Source organism: Eurosta solidaginis, unplaced genomic scaffold (genome assembly GCF_040869045.1).
Source record: "Eurosta solidaginis isolate ZX-2024a unplaced genomic scaffold, ASM4086904v1 ctg00001172.1, whole genome shotgun sequence".
NCBI classification, from domain to species: Eukaryota; Metazoa; Arthropoda; class Insecta; order Diptera; family Tephritidae; genus Eurosta; species Eurosta solidaginis.
Window position 1 is genome coordinate 356723 of NW_027136986.1, and position 22948 is coordinate 379670.

Consider the following 22948-nt stretch of genomic DNA (forward strand, 5'->3'; position numbering starts at 1 on the left):
TTTTCGACCCTTTAGGCTGGCTTGCGCCAATGGTCATTGTGGCAAAAATACTCATGCAGAGTATTTGGTTAGAAGGCACCGCTTGGGACGAACCAATATCGACCAGTACGCTGGAAAAATGGAAAACCTTCACAGACCAATACCTTGAGATCGATAAAATAAGGATACCTAGATGGGTCAAATTTTCACCAGGAACCGAAATCGAGATCCTTGGATTTTGTGACGCATCCGAGAAGGTTTATGCAGCAGCCGTTTACATGCGCGTGAAAACGGATAATGACATCTGGACAAACCTGCTTCTAGTCAAAACCCGAGTAGCCCCAGTGAAAACTCTTTCTCTTCCACGATTGGAAATTTGCGGAGCCGTGATGTTAGTGGAAATCACCGAATCAATTTTCAGGAACCTCAAGTTGGGACCAGTGAAATGAAAGTGCACCTTTGGACGGATTCAACTATCGACCTCGCATGGATAAGGAAACCGCCCTGTTCTTGGTCCACTTTCGTCGCATATCGGAACACCAAGATCATCGACATGGTCGGAAATAAGGACTGGTTGCACGTGAACTCAGAGTCCAACCCAGGAGATTTAGGTAGCAGAGGATTACCTGCGTCTGAATTGGTCAACAATTCGTTGTGGTGGCAGGGACCTTCTTGGCTGCAAGAAGACACTTCCCAATGGCTAGCACAAGAAAGTGACTACACCACCTCCGCAGAGGAAAAGAGGGAGTAGACCTGCGCAACAACAACCGTAAATTCTACCAATATTCTTCAACGCTTTTCCGACCTACCTAGGGCTTTACGGGTGTTATCATTCGTTATGAGGTTACACCGAAGAACTCACCCCAAAACAAAAAAATCATTTCTGGTCAAATCACCTTTAATCTCCCCTGATGAGATCAAATCGGTAACTCAACTTGTCATTAAAATCTATCAGAAACAACATTATAGTTCAGAATATAATGATCTAAAGGCCGGAAAACCAATTGCGGGGAAAAGTGCAATACTCTCACTTAATCCCTACTTAGACCAAGATGGCATCATTCGGTTAGGAGGGAGACTCGGGGCGTCACAGGACTTAGCTTTTAATGAACGCCACCAATCCTCCTCACATACAACTGCAGGTTATCCCGCCTGACAGTCCTAATGTTTCATCAACAAAGTCTGCATGGGGAAAACTAACTCATTTTACGTCTGATACGCACCCAGTACTGGATACCTAACATCAAAACCATGATTAGGGCAACCATTCATAATTGCAAAGTTTGCACTATACACCGAAAGCGTGCTCAGACACAACTTATGGGTATTCTCCCCCGCGAACGCACGACATTCAGCCGTGCATTCACGAATACTGGAGTCGACTTCGCCGGACCCTTCGACATCAAAAGTTACCGCGGTAGAGGGTGTCGACTATCCAAAGGCTATGTTTGCCTGTTCGTGTGTTTTTCCACACGAGCAATTCATCTTGAGGCCACTACTGACCTCAGCACACCATCATTTCTTGCGGCATTTGCCCCTTACATATCCAGGCGCAGATGCCCAAAAAATATGTACTCCGACAATGGTACGAACTTTGTCGGAGCGTCACGATCCTTACGATCAGAATTCAAGACTTTCATCTCACATGCGCGAAAGAACGCCGTCTCAAAATACAGCCACCAGTCACTCACTTGGCACTTCATCCCTGCGGGCGCTCCCCATATGGGAGGGCTGTGAGAGGCTGGAGTGAAAAGCTTCAAAAGCCACTTCAAAAGATAGCCTCACCCCACAAATTTACCTTCGAGGAATTCCATACACTCTTGTGCCGCATCGAGGCATGCCTGAACTCGCGGCCGCTTAGCCTGGCATCTAATGACCCAACGGACATAGAGCCACTTACCCCAGGCCATTTCCTCACTGGCAGCCACCTACTGGCTCCGCCAGAGCCGCATGCTTGTGAGAGCCCTGCCTCGATGATCAATCGGTGGCAGAAACTCAAAGCCCTCCATCACACTTTCTGCAAGCGTTGGAAAACCGAATATCTCTCCGAACTCCAAAAACGAGTGAAGTGGAAGCATCCCAGACAAAATACAAAAGTGGGAGATCTCGCTGTCCTCAAAGAGGACAACTTATCTCCCAACGAACGGAGGTTAGGTCGAGTTGTCAACGTACACCCCGGCGAAGATGACCGAGTGCGCGTAGTCGACCTCAAAACCGAGAAGGGTCAAGTCAGACGACCTTTGGTCAAACTGATCCTTCTCCCAACGGAAGAGACGGATTGCGAGAAGGCTGATAGCTCGTCCTAACAATCCCTCCGTCCCTACGTTAAAAAAAAATCAAACCCAGCTCTTGTTCACCCGGAACGTGGCCAACCAACTACCCTAATGCAGACCCCCATCTGCCAAAAATCACTTATTTTTTAATTTTTACGAAATAAAACCTCACCCCGAGCGAGGACACCAGAAACCATACCACTCCCTCGTTATCCCTTAACGAGGACACCATAAAAGCCTACCGCAGAAGGGCGAACCGATTTTCCACAGAACACATGCACTCAGCCAAAGGCACGAGGCCAACTGGAAGTTCGTCTCAAATACTACAAGTTCTAAAATCAAATAAAACCCCTTTTTTTAGGCTTTGCGATTTTCTCACGACACCGTTTTCCTCCGAAAAACTCCCTTTTTGAAGCTTTTCGGAGCAGCCATTTGTGAATCTTACACGCCTTATACCATATTCCATTAGTTTTCAAATTACATTTTTTTCACATTCGGAAAGTGTTATTAAAACTCGGAAAGCATATACGAAGAGTTTTGCTTGGAATAGGTGCAAATCTCCATATGTACATCATACTGAGGAGGTAGTTATGCGGCGCAATTCTATTAAGAATGTCTGGAGCGGCAACAACAACTAAAAAATCAACTAAGTTCGAGTGGGCGGGGTGTGGGTCTCTATAAGGATGATAGCTAGTAAGTCTATCAGTTAGCATCTTCAACGTCAGATACTATTGCATTAAACAAATCGACAATCTCGACACGTTCGAGTATAATGTCAACTGGTTGTTTCTAAAAATACATCAATGCCACCCATTTGAATTGAATTACGATGCGGAGCTCCCATACAAGGACCTAGATTGTCACTATTTTCACCATACAGCCGACAGTTGCAGCAACTACCACTTATACCACCATGGCTGCCAGTAGCATAGATCTGAAGGGCGCTGCTGACATTGCACCGCCATCCGCTCATAACCCATTGCTGGTCACCCTTCACAATGAATTAGTGTTTCAATGCTGCCGCTTGATCGGATTTTCTTGGCACTGCGTTGCTAATAGAAAATAATTTAACTGTGGGGTACTTATCGGGATAGACAAAAACGGAAGCCGGACTCGGAGAGTGCAAATCTAATGGGAAATACAACTTTAGTGAACTAACATTGGGTAGGTTCCAACTGATAGGGACTCGGAAGTATGGGGTATTTATGTTATGTACGTAACTTCGTGAGGCCTCATTATATCAACCGTGCAATGTACACGTTCTTCATCAATGTTTAGCGACTAGCTCGCATTTTGCATTGATTTTCAAATAAAAATTAAATAATACACGAATATTTCATCTGCTAGGATTTATTCATTATTCATAGAAGATGGCTGCATATCCCCTTTCTCTATAGTGGCACGGGTGAAGTAGTTAACCATATAAATTTCAAAAGATCAGAGGATTCATAATACTGCAATATTTGACGACTAAGCTAAGCGCACGATTATATCTTTAGGTGAATAATAATTCGGTAATCTAAACCGCTTAAACGTAGTGGGTTGAAATGTAAAGTACTACAATTTGAATAGTCTAATTTATTTTAAATCTTTATATGCAGCGTTAATTTTCGCCTTACACTATACGAAACACTCATTTTGGTATCATACATTTTTCATCAACGCCGCTTACCTTTTCTTTTCCAAATTTGAGATAGGTGCCCGTTTATAGAGTTCGCCGATGGTCGCCCATTCCTTTTCCCAATGTTACTTGTCCAGTGCATTCAGCACCCGCAGGTTCGCACCTTTTTTCTCGACTACGTGTCTCTACTCCAACACTACATGGCAGTTTCTATTCGGTTTTATACAAAATTTAACTAAATTACCATATTTGAGTGATTGGGTTGCACATTTATACGAACTTTCAACTTCACTTGAACGAGTTGGGTAGAGCGACAATATTGCAACTCAGTTCCTACGATATTGGACGCAATAATGCCAAAGCTCCACTGACCAAACCATTCGAAAATCATTTACCAATGGCGTTGAAGTTTTTGAGCAAGCTCCCTTTCTAATCGCTATCAATTTGACAATTAACTTCTCTTGTCACAGCATCTTCACGAATGCACAAACTTTTCTAACATATTAGTACGCCACATAAAGCGCACAACCACCACCATGATTATATGTCAACTCTAAGGGCCAACCAACATGTTAGATATATCGTCGATTGTTGTTAGCTCTTGTAATAATTGAGCTACTTGCGCTCTGATATTAGAGATTTGGCCGAATAATGGTACACCATATACATCCTCCCTAAAGTGTCGGTTGGTCAGAGCGAACTCCTGTGTTAAACCTCTAACAATTGGTGCAGCGCATGTCATTTCATCAAAAGTAATATCTGCACCAAATTCTTGGCATATACGGCTGAAAGGCCTACTGTTGTTAGCGGAGAGAATATAAGTGTAACCAAGATATGCAGTCGCGTAATGTCCCATACTCAAATTTCGGAAACGTTCAACAATATTTTAACTTAAGTGCGGGTGTTCCAACAACAATGGAATCTGCATTCCACCTTAGACATAATAGCAACCTCCAAAACAACCAAAACATAAGCATCGTACGGTTGTTGTCTTACGCAAACCCATTTTTTTACCGAGCCCACGTCGTATAACACTACTAAAACCACAAATTCCATTCGACCGAGTGGCAGGTCCAATTAGACGCCACCAGGTCTTATATATGCTGCAGGCAGGCATGCCCCAGAAACACGTCCTTAAAATTCCAGAATTTTTTTATTTTTTCACGTTCCTCAAAGAGCCAAATAATAGTGTAAGTGCGCCCACATCAAAGGCACGCGTAGCGACTGCCATAATGTGAGTGAAAATCGGCAAATAAAGTACGGAGGTATTTTAGCACCGAGTGGCACCTTAATAGTAAGGAACTTTTCTGTAATACCAAACGTAATACACCGTGAGCAGCTTGATGCTGTGGTCCACAATTGAATGACAAATTCCGCATGGATTTTTCCCCCGGCAACCCTTTCCCACTCCAGAGCGGTAAGCTCACATCAACAGTATTCTCATCGGGATACATAACGGTTTTGACAAAATGACCGGCCCACTGAATTGACTTATAAACTCGAGATCGGGACACCATTTTGCAGCACTTCGTTTTTTGGGCATATCGCTGCCCAAGGTCGATCCGATTGAAACTGTTACGGCGGCAAGACCACAGATAGGGCGCGCTCGTAATAATGGTGGGGAGAGAAGAAAAGAAAATACACAAACGAATTCGTTATAAAAAAGTGAACAATAATATTTATTAAAATAAATGGAAATGCAAATTCAACGTTAGTCCACTTAATCACAATAAATGGAATTGGTTAGAAAAAGATACACAGCAATGTTTATTGAAATAAAATTAAATGCAAATGCAAAGTTAATCTACTTAATCACAATTCCATGAATTCGTTAGAAAATAAAATGAAAGTTAAAGCAAATGCAAAGATAATCCACTTACTCACATTCAATATTTCCGATGACGGAGGTGCAAAAATTAATTTTAGAATTTTTAATATAATTGAAAGACTTACCTTCGGTGGCTTGGCTGCTGGCGGTTTCTTAGACGTTCGCAAAAGAAGTGAAAGAGGTAAAAAGCCTTTTGTTCGCGGTCACCGCCGAATCCTAGGTTTAACTATTATCCGGCGGGGTAAACCGTTATCGGTATAAACCGATATGTATAAATGAAAGATGTGAGGTAAAAGGACAACGAAAAGAAAAACTTAGGTAATACGAGGGTGCACCGCCATATTTAGGCTTGTGGCCTAAACATGCCGGCCCCCTTGCGGCGAGCAACTTCGAAACGATCGTAACGCCCCAACAACCAAGTCCCAAAGGGCTCGCGAGAACGAATCTCAACTTAAAATTAACGAATCTCAACTTAAATTTAGGCCATGCTGTAAATGCGTATGGAAGAAAAATAGTGTGACCAGGATACATAATTCGACCGACGCCAGACGCTTCTCCGTGGGATTCCTGTGAATAAAGAGATGTTAGTCGAAATAGACATGGGTTGATTTTAGTGCACTTTACTTATTGAATGGACAGATACCCGATTATTGCTGGTGGGCTCCAGACACTACCAACCCGAATATGGTGGCTTGAGTCAGCAGCCCGCCGACGTTCGACGGTGGTGTGCCGCTAACCATTAGGCTGGCGTAGAGGTCGGCACCTAGTGTGAGCCGGACAGGTGTAGACCGGTGGAAAGCTGGATCCGCCAGCTTCATAAATTGGAATGGCGTGGCTACCGATGGATCCAGAGTTGCTGTCGGACTAAGCCGTGAATATCGCGACACCACTGTGGCCTGGGTCGTCACTGCTCCCGTTACCCCATATTTCCCTCGCAGAACAAGCGTGCACTTCACGTGATAGGACGTGCCCGTTCGCTCTAACCCGAGGTCCTTCGAGAGATTCGCATCGATGATTGAATTCGGAGCGCACGGATCGATAAGGGCGCGTACTGCGTGGAGCTTCCCTCCTGCTGCTATCCGAACGACCGCCGTTGGAGCTATGGCTACAAATGCGCGTGTAATGGTTGTTGCTAGAGGCGTCTCCCGGAGGCGTCCTGTTCTGAAGCCGGCTGGCGTTTATACGGGCATTATACGGGGCCGCCCTACCAATTGAGCGCCGTGACGAGCGGGACGGACGCGGTTCCGCGTCGCCACGGTGCCCCCCGGTAGAACGGTGCGATGGGGGAAAGGACGCGTCTCCCCGCCATTCCCGCGTTGTGCGTTTGAAGGCCTTTCATGCCGTAGGAGCGGTCGGAAACGTTGTGGTCCTGAACCGCCCGGTGGAGTCGTGCTAGCATTGAAGTAGGATCTTCCCATCGTTCGACCTCTTCCTCGGCGACGTCCGCTTCCCACCACAGGGTTTGTTCCGTGACGTGGATGGATAGGGCTCCGTCGGAGCTCTCTTCGCCATCGCTCTCGTGGGAGGGTGGTGGAACGTCGTCGAGGTGTGTTGACGTGTGGTGCTGCTCGTTGCACCGATGACAGCGATCTTCGCTGGGACATGTCTTCCGTTGGTGGAATGGCGATAAGCAATTTGTGCAATATCGCAAATCTATGATCGTCTTTAGTCGATCCATGTTCGTCATGCCCCGGTAAATCGGGCAGAGCCTTATGCTGTGCGACTTTTGACATAGCCGGCAGGCGTGTCGTGTTTGTGGGACAATCCAGTCATTCTGGAATATCAAATTGTTAGTAGAACATTCGTAGATGCCCTTAGATTGGGTGGCTTATGAGCCGGTACGAGGAGCTTAAGTGGCTGAGGTCGGGGTTGGCGTACTCGGGATAAAGGGTTGTGTGGTACGAATAATCTTATTAGGTTATTCTGTCGATGTAATGATGGGTTTGTAGTGGTTGAAACCACTGTTATATTTAATATAATTTTATTGAGATACGCCTAAAGGTATCTTTAATTTTGGTAAATATCCTCATCATAATGAAATTCTGATATTGAAAGCAGTCATTTTTTGGTGTTTGCCTAATACAGGCAATATGCGGTAATATACGCTACATTTGTGTAGCAGATGGTATCACGAGTTATCCGTGTATTTTCACGGCTCCTTGTAGTTGCCCTACAAAAATTTGGTCACAAAACTTACCCACGCCGATACCAATGTGGCCATGAATATAACCTATGAATAACTGTAAAATGACTAGTCAAATGACGTCGTGCATATAAATGTGCGACAGATGTAAAGAGGCCTTTACCCGCTGTCTGGGAACACTCTTTGTGTTGATTTGGGCCATGTTGTGTGAGAATCACAAATTGTGGTGTGTTTGTTGATTTCAACACAACCCTGGCGGGAATAGCCTACACTAACGAGTGTGGCAATTTGTAGAGCTGTCAGCTGTTCACTCTTCCAATCGTTGGAGTGAGGCAGCTTTTCGGTGCTGCCCATTGCAATGTAATGATACATAATGGTCATGTCAAGAGAGTATTAAGGGAAAACTCGCGTCGGAGTTCTGACGCGACATAAAATTTATAGGCCTTTCTAAAAGTTTAATTTCTCCCTTGTTTGTAGTATCGAAAGCATATAGGACACTCCTTTATTCTTGCTTGGATTTCAAGCTAAAAGGACTGACGAAACTTTATCGGAACTTCAATACGCAAAGACAATTTCTATCATGAAAGCGAGACCACTACTGAGTGTGACCTGTTTTTGTTTGTGTTTTACATTTTAATCATGCACAGATAAACCGCGAAAATTATTTCGGTCTTGAGTGGTTAACCCCCCTTTTTTTCCAAGCAGGCTGATTTTGATTGTGTTTTTATGCCCAAATTTTCAAACTAAAAACTTTTCTCAAAAAAAAAGAAAGAAGAAAAAAGACGGCCGAATGTCAGGAAAACTATCGAAATACAACCTGGCGCGTGTGTTTTCAGTGAAACCAGGCTGTATCTTCAGGGTTTTCGTTAGTTGATTTTTTGTTCGGTTACTAACACTCCAGTGTGTTGGATCCCGCGGATCCGAGTTGTGATACTCTTTGGATCGCGCGCAATGTGCTTACTGCGTAAGAACCGAAAAAAGCAAACGTCATCGGGTGGCAACCTTGTTTCGTTCATTCAAAATGTCATTCTAACGAATTCATGGAATTGTGATTAAGTAGATTAACTTTGCATTTGCATTTAATTTTATTTCAATAAACATTGCTGTGTATCTTTTTCTAACCAATTCCATTTATTGTGATTAAGTGGACTAACGTTGAATTTGCATTTCCATTTATTTTAATAAATATTATTGTTCACTTTTTTATAACGAATTCGTTTGTGTATTTTCTTTTCTTCTCTCCCCACCATTATTACGAGCGCGCCCTATCTGTGGTCTCGCCGCCGTAACATTTGGTCCATCTCCCCGAAATAAAAGCGAAGCGACCTAATTGTCAAATCGAAGGAATAAAATCGAAGCACAAATAAATCAGAAATTAATCAGCACATGTGGAAAGCCTAAGAGCTTAGATATTATTTATAAAAGGTATCAAATTTACAAATTAAAATCAACCAGAAGAAGCAAGTGAACGAGCAACACATACAGTCCAACTGGTCATCACAACACACATACAGCCATAAAATCATCACACAGCAAGAACGAATCAACTCATCATACGATATCACGTCCATTTATCACATCATCACAGTAACATCACATCTACAGTCCACATAACATCGCATCAACAGTCCATATAACATCACATCAACAGTCCACATAACATCATATCAGATCACATACATTACAAAAACTTGTGTAAGGTAAGTGGTTGATTTTGGTGCACACATTTTTTTTATATACGAACTACCGTATCGAGTGAATTTGTGATATCCATTTGCGAGTCAAAGCAAGTGGAAGTTCATTGTGTTACAACGCACACCTAGCGCCTTTTGATTATCGGCTAAGTCCCCCACCAGTGGTAAGACTTTTCCGACACAACTCAAGGCAGGCAGTCAGTGGATTTTTTTTTCTCCTTTTGCAACAAAATTATCACTGCACTGTGCAGCCACACTCTGTTTCTATAGACAGTCTCTTCGGTTGTGTTGATTTTCGGCAACAATCTACATACACTCTCACTTGGTTGATGAACTTGCAAAGAAATACCACAATATTCACGCAGTCATAATATTCTGCAACCACAGAAAAATCTTTTCAAAAACATTTCACCTTCGTGGGTGGCTTGTAGTCATTTTTGCTTAATTGCGACAATCAATCACAGAATTGTTGCAAATCGCTCATTTGTGAATACACTTAATTCATATTAATTCGAAGGCATTTAATATAGAATATTTTTTCACCGAATTATATACATATAATCAATTGCGTTATCTTTGAACGGAAATCAGTTTGTTAATTAGTTGCGAACTGAAATAATACCATACAGCCAAAAATCAGCACTGCGTTGGGTGGCTAGTGGCTCATCACAATTGGTCACAAACACAATTTTATACTGATCGTTTAATATTACCTAGCTGTATGTTTTCATCGTTTTTTATAATAAATAATTAAAAGTGTAATTTTCCAAATTAAGTTGGATAAACAAATTTATTGTCTTATTTATATTGGGAAAGATACCCTGGTTGGCTACTCGGCGATACTCATCAACGTTCACATAACACCTTTTGTATACACATTAAATCCTCGTCAGGATTTCTATCTGTGTTTCACTTTCACTTGTATACACATTAAATCCTCGGCGGGATTTCTATCTGTGGGTCAAATTTCACCCTTTAAACACATTAAATCCATATAAGGATTTCTATTTGTGTTTCAAATCTCGAGGATTACACATCATATCCACATCGGGATTACATCTGCGTTTTTTAAACTTTTTTTTAGACACACTAAGTTTTCAGAAAATATTTCTATCTGTGTCCAACACACCCTTTAGACACATTAAATATTTGCAGACGAATTCTCTTCTCTGCATTGCACATCACTGTAGACTCATTAAATCCTCGTCAGGATTTCTATCTGTGTTTGATTTCACTTTGTACACACTAGAACCTTTCAGGATTTTTATCTGTGCTGCATATCACTATATACACATTAAATCCTCGTCAGGATTTCTATCTATAACACTGTATACACATTAAATCCTCGTCAGGATTTCTATCTGTGGCTTACATAATCCTCGTGAGGATCTCTATAAGTGGTTCATATCACTGGCCACACATTACACCACGTCAAGATTTACATCTGATTCAAATTTTTTCTTATCACTAAATTCACATAAGATTGCTTTCTGTGTTAACACATACAATCCGATCGGAGTTCAAATCCGTGTATTTTTTAGATTTTACTCACACAGCACAATCACAGCAGGATTGATAGCTGGGCTACGTACAAAAAAAACAAAACACTCTTATAATTTTTGCTGCGGTTGAATATACACCAACGCCACTAACTCTTTTGCTCCAAGCTCGACACCTTCAAAGAAACAAAATATTCAAATTAATAAAATTAATGGAGACTTATATTAGATTGGCTGATTCCATAGTGGAGTTTGAGAAAAATTTCAACTCTGCCCCGGCCGAATCCCGGAATAAACACACCCTTGCCCTACTGCAAGAGGAGCTAAAGGCACTATGGAAGAAGACCAAGTCCACATATGAAAGTCTTCTCAGCAATTCTGAACTGTCCAAAGACGAGCTCAGCTCATTAAGAAAGAAGAATAAAAGTTGCTTTGCATGCTACCTGCAATGCATGTTTGCTGTGGCGGCTGAAGCCGAAGCTATCACCCCACAGCCGGCCAAGGATAAAGCAAAGGATGAAGACTCTTCGCGCCGTGGACATAAAATGCGGCTGCCGCCTTGTGACACCGATGTATTTAAAGGCGACTACCTTTCCTGGCCAGCCTTTAGAGATATGTTCACGGCGATATACATCCACAATACTGATCTAAAAGATGTCGAGAAATTATATTATTTAAAACAAAAAACGCAAGGGGAGGCAAAAGAAATAGTGGGAAGGTGCTCATTAACAAACGAGGGTTTTGCAACCGCCTAGAAAAATCTAAGCGACAGGTACGAAAATAAACGTATCCTCGTCAACACACAACTAAAACTTTTATTTAATCTGACGGCAGTCGAGCAGGAGTGTGGAACATCAATTAAAAAATTGCAACGTGAGATCAACAATTGCATTTCTGCGCTACAATGTCATAATATTGACATCACAAATTGGGATGAAATTATAACTTACTTATGCTCCACAAAACTCCCTGAATCTACACTGGCTCTTTGGGAACAGACCGTAGAACGAAAAACAGATATTCCGAAATGGGAGGATATGGACAAATTCCTGTCCAATCGCTTCCAGACATTAGAGACGGTTTCCGATCTTAGGGGTAATAAAATACAAAAACACCCAAAAGTCAGAGTTAGCATTCTAGGGAAAATTCTATGAAACTTGGGGTTTACCAAGCAAGCGTACCAAAATCGGCATGTAAGATGTGCAACAGTACGGAGCACAAATTACGAAATTGCCAAAAATTCCGTAGGTTGTCTACGTCAGGGAAAATCGAATTTGTAAAAAACAATAGTTACTGTCTGAATTGTCTGTCGGGTGGACACACCGTGACACGATGCACTAGCCAATTTAATTGCAGCACGTGCCATGCAAGGCACAACACCTTGCTCCATCTTCCGACAGCACAACCGAAGACAACTCCTCAAAGGTGGACTCAAAACGCCACCGACAATACACCTTCAACCTCACAGCAGGCTAGGGCAAGGATGGAGTCTGAAAAAAGACAAGATAATGCTAATAACGTCTCTACGTGTCATGCTAACACCACTAATGGGGTGTTATTAGGAACAGCACGTGTTAATATACACCATAATGGAGTGAAATTTTCCGCCAGAGCGCTGATAGACTCTGGCTCCGAATGCTCTTTCATAACTGAAAGACTAAAGAAGCGAATAAACCTTCCGTCCAAACGCCTGCATGTGCAAGTGTCAGGAATAAACAATACACCATCTGCACAGGTAAAGGAATCATGTTCGATTACTTAGGTTCGCTTACAGACCCCTTAGTAAGCATCAATACAGTGGCCCTAGTCCTGCCTCAATTAACAGGGGACCTTCCGACTTGCCAAGTGAGCGCAACGACTCGGCAAGCGTTCCCTGATCTGATTCTGGCGGATAAAGGTTCTTCATTAATGAACCAGTCGATCTCATACTTGGAGGCGACATTTATCCGCAGATAATACTAAACGGTATACGAAAGAACGTTCTAAATACGCTTCTCGCCCAAGAAACCGTCTTCGGTTGGATTTTAACCGGTCGTGCAGATGCACCTCACCCAACCAATACGCGGGTATCCTTTTTCAACGAAATTAGCCTAGACAAGCAACTAACAGCTTTCTGGGAAATTGAAAACATACCAACAAAAAAAGCCCTGAAGGTAGGCAATGCCTATTGCGAGGCACTATATAAGAACACGACGGAAAGGAATTCAGATGGAAGATATACCGTCGCCCTTCCATTTAAACAAGATTTCCCAAAAACGCTCTGTTTGGGCCCATCTCTTAAGAGCGTCTGCTCTCAGTTCTATCGGAACGAGACACGCCTAGCCAAGACACCGGCCCTACAGACGGAATACAATAGGGTACTGACAGAATACGTCACGTTAGGGCACTTGTCTAAGGTGCACACCGTAGTACCACCACAATCATCTGATTGCTACTTCTTGCCGCATCATGCGGTTATTAAAGAAGAGAGTACAACGACTAAAGTGAGAGTCGTGTTCAACGCGTCGTGCCCGACATCCAATGGCACAAGCCTGAACGATGTGCTACACACCGGCCCAGTACTTCAATCCGACTTAACAATACTGCTCCTCCGATGGAGATTCTACAAGTACGTCTTCAACAGCGACATTGAAAAGATGTACAGGCAAATTTGGGTAAAGGAAAATCAAACCCAATACCAAAGAATAGTTTTTCGACTCAAAGCAGAGGACCCTGTCAGCGTGTTTGAGCTCAACACGGTATGTACGTCGATGACGTCCTTGCAGGGGGGCATAGCATCGACGCAGCAATCGCGGCTCGCGATGAAATCACAGCTGCATTAAAGTCAGCAGGATTCCCTCTGCGAAAGTGGACCTCTAATTGCAGTAGGATACTACAGGGCATACCCAAACCTCACAGGCTTACGGAAGACTTTCTGGAGTTCGAGGACGCGAGCATGGTAAAAACCCTAGGAATCCGTTGGAACGCGCATTCCGACTATTTTTATTTCACAGCGAAACCAATCGAAAACCAGGAAATCTTAACAAAGAGGGCGATCCTATCGGCCATCGCCAAACTCTTCGACCCGTTATGCTGGCTTGCTCCAGTTATCATCGTAGCCAAGATATTAATGCAGAACATTTGGCTGGAGGGGACGGATTGGGATGAACCGGTATCCACAATCACTCTAGATCGGTGGCAAACCTTTATGCAGGAGTATCCTGCCATTAACCGGATTCGTATACCTCGGTGGGTGCACTTCACCCCAACCAACGACATCGAAATTCACGGCTTCTGTGACGCGTCCGAAAAAGCCTACGCGGCTACGGTTTACGTGCGAGCTAAGATCAACGATAGGATCTACGTTAGTCTACTTATGGAAAAAACAAGGGTGGCACCAGTGAAAACAATTTCATTACCACGATTGGAGTTATGCGGTGCCGTCTTGTTGGCTGAGACTTTGGAAAATGTGATGGAGAACCTGCACTTAGGCACATTTAACATTCACCTATGGACAGACTCGACCATCGTTCTAGCATGGATTCGAAAACCCCTGTGTTCCTGGTCAACATTTGTAGCTCACAGGGTGACAAAAATCGTGGAGAAGGTAGCAACGAAAGCATGGCATCATGTCGAGTCCGCATCAAATCCAGCGGACTTAGCCAGCAGAGGACTTCCAGCCACGGACCTAGTCGACCACTCTTTGTGGTAGCAGGGACCTTCTTGGCTGCAAGAAGGCAAAGCGAAATGGCCATCTCAAGGCGAACAGGAGTACCACACAAACATCGAAGAAAAACGAGTGCAAGTGCATGTTGCAACGAACATCAACAATAGCGAGGATATTCTTGATCGGTTTTCCGATCTATCAAGGGCGTTGCGGGTAATCTCCTACGTTATAAGATTCGCCAATAGAACCCATCCAAAAACTAAAACGTCCTTTAAAGCAGAGTCGCACCAGATTTCGCCTGACGAAATCAAGGCTACGACTAGCCGCCTCATCAGGATATCCCAAACCAACCACTATGCCGAAGAAATAAGCTCTCTGAGAACTAGGAAACCCATCGCGACCAAAAGCGAGATTCTCTCTCTAGACCCCCCTGTCGACTCACCCGTCTCCTAGTCCAGTTTGTCCACACCATTTCCATACATGGCGGAAACCAACTAATGCTGCGGCTCCTACGCACGCAGTATTGGATACCTCGGGACAAAAACATGATCCGATCCATCATCCACAACTGCAAGGCCTGTACGCTATTCCGCAAACGTTCCCCGACGCAACTCATGGGAATTCTCCCTGCGGAACGCACTACCTTTTCTAGGGCATTTACCAACACCGGGGTGGATTTCGCCGGACCGTTTGACATCAAGTCTTATAGCGGAAGAGGATGCCGCATGTCAAAGGGTTACGTCTGCCTATTCGTCTGTTTTTCGACTAAGGCGTTCCACTTAGAGGCGACTAGCGACCTCAGCACCGCCGCGTTTCTAGCAGCGTTTAGTCGGTTTGTCGCCAGACGAGGATGCCCGAGAAACCTCTACTCCGAAAACGGGACGAACTTTGTCGGTGCGTCGAGGGCTCTCCGCTCGGAGTTCAAGGCATTCCTCGTCGATGCGCGCGACCAAACCCTCTCGAAGTACGCCCACCAAACCCTGACATGGCATTTCATACCAGCAGCTGCTCCTCATATGGGCGGACTGTGGGAAGCGGGAGTCAAGAGTTTCAAAACTCATTTCAAAAAGATCGCATCGGATCATAAATTTACTCTCGAGGAGTTTAGCACCCTACTGTGCAGAATTGAATCCTGTCTCAACTCCCGACCCCTGAGCCCATCCTCAAATGACCCGTCCAACCTGGAGCCACTTACCCCCGGGCACTTCCTAGTCGAGGGCCACCTGCTAGCGCCACCCGAGATCGACGTCAGCGAGAATCGCGCATCACTCGTCAATCGATGGGAAAAACTTAAGGCGCTGCATCAAACCTTCTGAGTATCTCTCCGAATTGCAGAAACGCGTTAAGTGGAAGCATCCACAATCGAATCTCAGACAAGGGGACTTAGTAATCATTAAAGAGGACAATCTGCCTCCCAACGAATGGAGACTAGGTCGGATAGCCAACCTTCACTATGGCCCCGATAACCGAGTTCGAGTCGTCGAACTGGATACGGCAAGGGGAAAGACCACCAGACCAATCACGAAATTGGTCCTACTACCACCCTCCAGTGAGGGTGAGGGAGACTTGTGACTCCCACCCGTTATAACAAACCCCCTTAAATAAAATTAGCCCAGCTCTCGTTCACCCCGAACGAGGCCAACAAACCCCGTAACCCAGCTCTCGTTCACCACGAACGAGGCCAACACAATCCTAATGCAGATCCGTTATCTGCCACAGAACACCGTGGAATCCCTAATTACAACAAATACAAATTACTAAAAGCTCATTATTTTTCTAATAAATCATCGTCGCTGGTCGTCGCTCGCCAAAGGCACGAGGCCAACAAAATTTAGTATACAAAGCATTCAGTTTACGAATCGCTGACAAGTACTGAACTGCATAATTGCTTCGAACGTTTCTTAAATTTATGATGAATTTACTAACTATGCCATGGTCTATTAGTGTTGATGAACACAAGTAATTGTATGAAAAGTACGGACACCTATACACATCCGAAACCTAATTTAAAATTCATCGCTCCACATCAACTGGACCAGCAAAGCGATTCGCGTAAAAATGTCATTAAAAACCAATGGAAATGCCATAACGACATGGATTCAGTGAGTACGTTAACTTATTCACTCCGTATGTTCGGAACCTACGCCCCCATTTAAGAATTGTGGCATCGTTATATATTTGGAATATTATGTGCATGCTTACTTATTTGGAATATTCGGACATCGCGAGGTGATATCAGGCGAACGTGTTCCGAGGATTCTAAGCATTTCAAAGTTTACCCATTCTACTTTCAATCCAACAGCCGCGGAAAGCTCTACAGTCACCTTTAGTATGACTATTGAAACCTACATCCCGACGGTATATGTATATAGAATGTGTTCCTACCAGACTTGAGGCGAAAGGTCAATGTATTCAACATTATTTTCTTTATTATGATTTTATTCTGAATGTAAACCTTAATCGCGCACACAAAAAACAAAACCTCACTCTATGAGACAATAGACCAACTTATAATTTATTTACCACTGCTAACGTCGGTTGACTGGAAGATCGATCAACTCGTGTGCGGATTGACCAGGCTATCTAGATGAGGTTATCCGAAAATAATATCGTTGCTCAGTGTGCAGAGGCAATCTTCCAGCCAGCCCACCGGCTATTTCCAAAGTTTAGCAAAATTCGTATAGAATGTACTCACGCCATTTGACCAGAGGTCGACTTCGGTTCTATTGCCGCGGCAGCAAACGTAACCGCTCACAACACTTCAACATAAGGTGTGGGAAATTACAGTTGAAGACATGCATCAAATGCCGACGAAATTGGCCCTGCAGCAGACTAAAACCTGGTTATGACCACCCGTCCAGGCCTTGTAATACGAGCTCCAAACGGTTGCGAATATCAGCTTTGGTTAAAAGTTATCGAGCCAGGTTACTAAATGAAATATAGACATATGTTCAAAGGTATATTTCGTCAATAAAATTGGATTCCATACTTTTTTTACACACCTCACAAGTACATCCATCTTTACTGTTATTGTCCTTTTTATCGTCCTAATTTTGTTGCGATTCCATATTTTGAAAACGACTACTGCGCCGTAAATCGCTGGGGTCTTGCTCACTGCGGGTTTTATGACGCTTCATATGTTTGTTTGGACTGGCAGCTTAGAGTTTTTAGCGGGTATTTTAAATCTATAGTTTCGATATTCAAACTTAAAACAAACATTAGCGTGTCCTTAATTGTTTGCACAATGCGCTGGATTTGTTCGGTCTGAAATAGGCGACGCACCAAATAGCCCTGCTGTACGTGTGCAGTGAATGAAGCGACTCTGGCATTGGTTGATCCTTATAAGAATTCACTAATGTTTCCACCACCACGGGGCACTATAATATCAGCATGCGCCATAGATGGTGCAATATAATTGGCATCAGATGGTTTCACCATAGTCGAATACTGCTTAAGTACGCCACTGAGATCACGTCCGCGCTGTGAAATGTCTCTCTTCAGACCTCTGGCCAAACGTATGTCTGCATCGGTATCTACAAACACCTTCATATCTAACAGTCTAAGTACTTCGAACCTATGAACAGCTAAAATACCCTCGAATATTATAACATTGGCCTCATACATGGTTTTAGTCCTTGCCTGCCGGAATGTGTTACAAAATTGTAAATGGGCACCTCCACCACTCGGCCCACCTTCAGTTTTTTCAACACCCCAACGAACAATTCTATATAGAATGCATCTGGATGATCAAAATTGTATTCGTTCAATAATGCCTGCTGATGTTGTTTTTCTAATATCTTGTAAAAACAGTCCAGAGAGAGAAGGGTTACCCAAGGTACACTCAAGCTCTCGGTAATTTTTTTGACACTGTTGTTTTGCCCGATGCGCTACCACCACAAACGCCTATTACAAACGGTTTAACTTGGTGGCCGGCACAATTATACCACAGCGGACGTCCAGCTGTATAAATGGTACGATTATTGGCTCTTATGATGCATTCAGCCGGATTGGCAGTGGTCGTTTGACTATTAACTAAGGTCGTGCGTTGACGATGGTTTGGCCGTGTTGGCGTGGTTGTGCGAGCTGGTTTATTATATTATTATTATCCGATTAAATAATACGTCCGGGCACAGTGGTTGGCGAGGCAGCGCAACAATAATCGCCATTACCAATGTCTACATATAGATTGGGATCAATATAGAGTTGTTCTGTTAGATCCGAACGATTTTAAGTGCAGGCTAGGCAACGTAACGCCGGTAGTTTTATATCTTCATCATCATAGCTAATAATTCGAGCTGAAGTGTGCAAAAAAAACAAAAAAATATTTCAGCACATCTGCATCTGCCGGAAAATATAACAGCAGATAATGCCGAATGACGCCAATGTTTTGTTGGCAATCGTTGAAAATGGTGCCAGATATTTAGCCTGCGAACCCAACTAAAGAGAATCAGTGGCAAAAGTATGATAAGCATGCACAATCGTACATCCACAGGCTCGTCTACGTAATAATCGGCCACTGATTTTACGTTTGAAGCTACGAAAACCACCTAGACACAGCAACAGCCCAATTGGTAGATTAACAGGAAGGTGTTCACGATATTACCAAGGTATGGCGCAAAGTTTCGAAAGAAGGAAGGACCCTCCACCATTGCATGCTCGGCAACGCTGGGACAATTCATGCTTGGCACCCTTTTACGCCGGCACAGTTCATATTCTGCTTTGACGAGTTGATGTATAAACCAATAGTAACTGGACCTATGGTGGCTGTTAAGTAACCAGCATTTCGGAAGGCATGCGGCATCGCTAAACCACCAATAGGTACCTAATGAGCCCGTCAGCAGATGAATTAGTGTCTCCGAACCGGTTGTTGGATGTTCCACAACATGATTTTCATAGGGAGTATAATAATAACCAGCATCTTCCGCAACCACACCACCCCTTTTCTGCTAACTCCACCGAGTATTTGCTGCTCGGTTTGGCCGCTGACAACATTGTCGCGAATGACTGTCGGATTGGTGTGACCATTTTCCTCCAAATAATACTCGATTGCGCTTTGCAAATTGTACGGTATTTCTTGAAGCAAATGGTCTAACAGTCTTGCGCGTACACTTTCCACAATGCGCTCCTCAGGCGTTTCATCGGTGAACATTTCTTTTGCATAATCCCAAGAACGATATTTTGCAATGCGTGTCAAATAACTATAAATACCACCCAATCCATTGCCTGCAATAGATGAACTTTATTTTCAACTCCTTATATGTTACACACATTATTATGCATATGCACGACTCATTAGAATTAGCCATAACCTTGACGTTTTTTTCTGTCGTCAACATGGTCAAAATTGTTTTAGCTGTTAGTCTATCTTCAACCAAATCATTTGTACAACAATAAAATATTTCTATTATCGCATTGAAGTCGTCTGTTAATTCGAATGTTTGTAGTAGTGGTGGTCGTGTGCCACATGCTTGTTCCAGTATATCTAAATTATCCTGATCTGATATGGATGTGCTACTTTCATCAATCGATTCACTTTTCGCCGTGTCATTATGGGTTATATTGTTACATTCCTCGTCATTTTTATTTTTTATTTATCTGTAACGCTGAGGGTGTGTGGCGGTACAAGGGCAATGGTTTCATAAATAACTCGTCCAAAACTAAATATATCAGCTTTACAATCAATAATTTCCAAGTCGTCTATTACCTCAGGTGCGCACCATATATTTGTACCCACATAACGCAAATGTGGATGTTTGGTGAAATCAATTATTCCATTTTCATCTAATGGTAAGCTTACACCAAAATCACACAATTTACACATTTCGAAAACGCCTTGTTTCATAATCACCTGAAATGAAATAAAAGAATAAAAGGATAAAAATTAGAAAAATTTATAAAATTATAAAAAAGGAACGATACTAGTATACTTACCCATCATACGTTTTTCTATATAATGAAAATTCATTCAAAATGTCTCTATACTCATTTCCATGAATGAATGACATTTTGAATGAACGAAACAAGGTTGCCACCCGATGACATTTGCTTTTTTCGGTTCTTACGCACCCTACAAGAATACTGACTATCATATGACTATCATCTGATTGTCAGCAATGTCAACCTAACGATCAGCGCCTCATACAAACTTTCTATCACAAACTTAAGGGGACTTGCGCAAATGTGATGTAAACAACTGTGTAAGTGTGAGTTTTTGTCTCCTTCTTATACACCAACATCGCCTACTGATTAAGTATATAGCCGTACTGCTCACTCTCATTCCTTTTCATGGATCAGTGCTAACACTCTAACTATCAAAAAGTGTCATAAATGATAGTTTACTGTAGATATCAGGTTTGACTGTTATACTATCATAAATGACAATTGTTATATTCCGCCAAAAATGAAACAATGCTTTTTGCTTTTTATTTACTTTATTTCATTACGTTTTTAATTTTGTACGTGATAAAAGCATACGCGTTACTTATTTGTATAAAATAAATAGTTTTATAAGAATTCGACTTCCGAATGTTCAATTTAAATTCAGAAAATAACAAAACAACCGAATAGCGCTTTCCTCATGCGGAAACATATTTAAAAATGAATCACCACTAACCACTATTATTTTTCGCGTATCAATTTTTTGAGTGCGCCCCATACATTCCGACAGCTTTTGGTATTTTTAAATATTATTTTCGATTTTTTTTCTTTTAGCATGGAGCTTTGAAATGCTCTCTTTTTCATTTTTTAAACTTATTTTTTGTATGGTTTTCGTCAGTTGAAAATGGCAGAATTTAAAAAATAACAAAACAACCGTCATAATCATTTGATTGTCATATGACAGTCAGTAGTGACAACACGATTAAATCGGATAAACTGTTCTCGCATACATAAAATTCCGTTGAGAATTATGTATCTGTCTCACATGCAATGGTATCTGCTGTATGTTCTTATGTTCTGTACCAGGTGTCCGAAGCTTTCCCAGTTTGAGTCCTTTTTCATGATTATAGGCTGTCGTTGGGAACATGCGGACATGCGTGAGCGATCAAAGGAACATACATAAATTTGAGTATCAATGTTTACATCATCGCAGGATCAGCATTGTCAATCACAAGTGTGAGTGTATTAGTAAAACTATCAGCGTTTCTTGTAGGGCAGTAAGGGGATCCAACACACTCGAGTGTTAGTAACCGAACAAAAAATCAACTAACGAAAACCCTGAAGATACAGCCTGGTTTCACTGAAAACACACGCGCCAGGTTGTATTTCGATAGTTTTCCTGACATTCGGCCGTCTTTTTTCTTCTTTCTTTTTTTTGAGAAAAGTTTTTAGTTTGAAAATTTGGGCAATCCGGCTCGAACGACCAAATGTTACGGCGGCAAGACCACAGATAGGGCGCGTTCGTAATAATGGTGGGGAGAGAAGAAAAGAAAATACACAAACGAATTCGTTATAAAAAAGTGAACAATAATATTTATTAAAATAAATGGAAATGCAAATTCAACGTTAGTCCACTTAATCACAATAAATGGAATTGGTTAGAAAAAGATACACAGCAATGTTTATTGAAATAAAATTAAATGCAAATGCAAAGTTAATCTACTTAATCACAATTCCATGAATTCGTTAGAAAATAAAATGAAATAAAAGCAAATGCAAAGATAATCCACTTACTCACATTCAATATTTCCGATGACGGAGGTGCAAAAATGAATTTTAGAATTTTTAATATAATTGAAAGACTTACCTTCGGTGGCTTGGCTGCTGGCGGTTTCTTAGACGTTCGCAAAAGAAGTGAAAGAGGTAAAAAGCCTTTTGTTCGCGGTCACCGCCGAATCCTAGGCTTAACTATTATCCGGCGGGGTAAACAGTTATCGGTATAAACCGATATGTATAAATGAAAGATGTGAGGTAAAAGGACAACGAAAAGAAAAAGTTAGGTAATACGAGGGTGCACCGCCATATTTAGGCTTGTGGCCTAAACAGAAACTAAAGCTCGTGGTCGCAGTATTTGTAATTCTGCAGCGGCCGATCGTTTTATCAAAACATTAATTTGTGACAGCGCCATCGTTAGGCAGTTCATTCTAGCCCGTTTTATATAGTGCTGTCTTAGTTAATTATGACCAGAGGATTAAACACCTCAATTTTAGTGGAGAATTATAACTCTGTCCTGTTAAATACTGGGGGAGCAACGAGCGCACGTCACAACGTAATAAATTAAAAGACATGCATCCACTAATAGACCAGGTAATTCGTATGCCAGATCTG

At 42.5% G+C, this 22948-nt stretch overlaps 1 pseudogene; it reads right to left on the reverse strand.

Annotated features, from left to right (window-relative positions):
* LOC137235986 (uridine-cytidine kinase B-like) overlaps positions 1–18910 on the reverse strand; it is a 62497-nt pseudogene extending 43587 nt beyond the window's left edge.
* Between the last annotated feature and the right edge of the window lie 4038 nt (positions 18911–22948).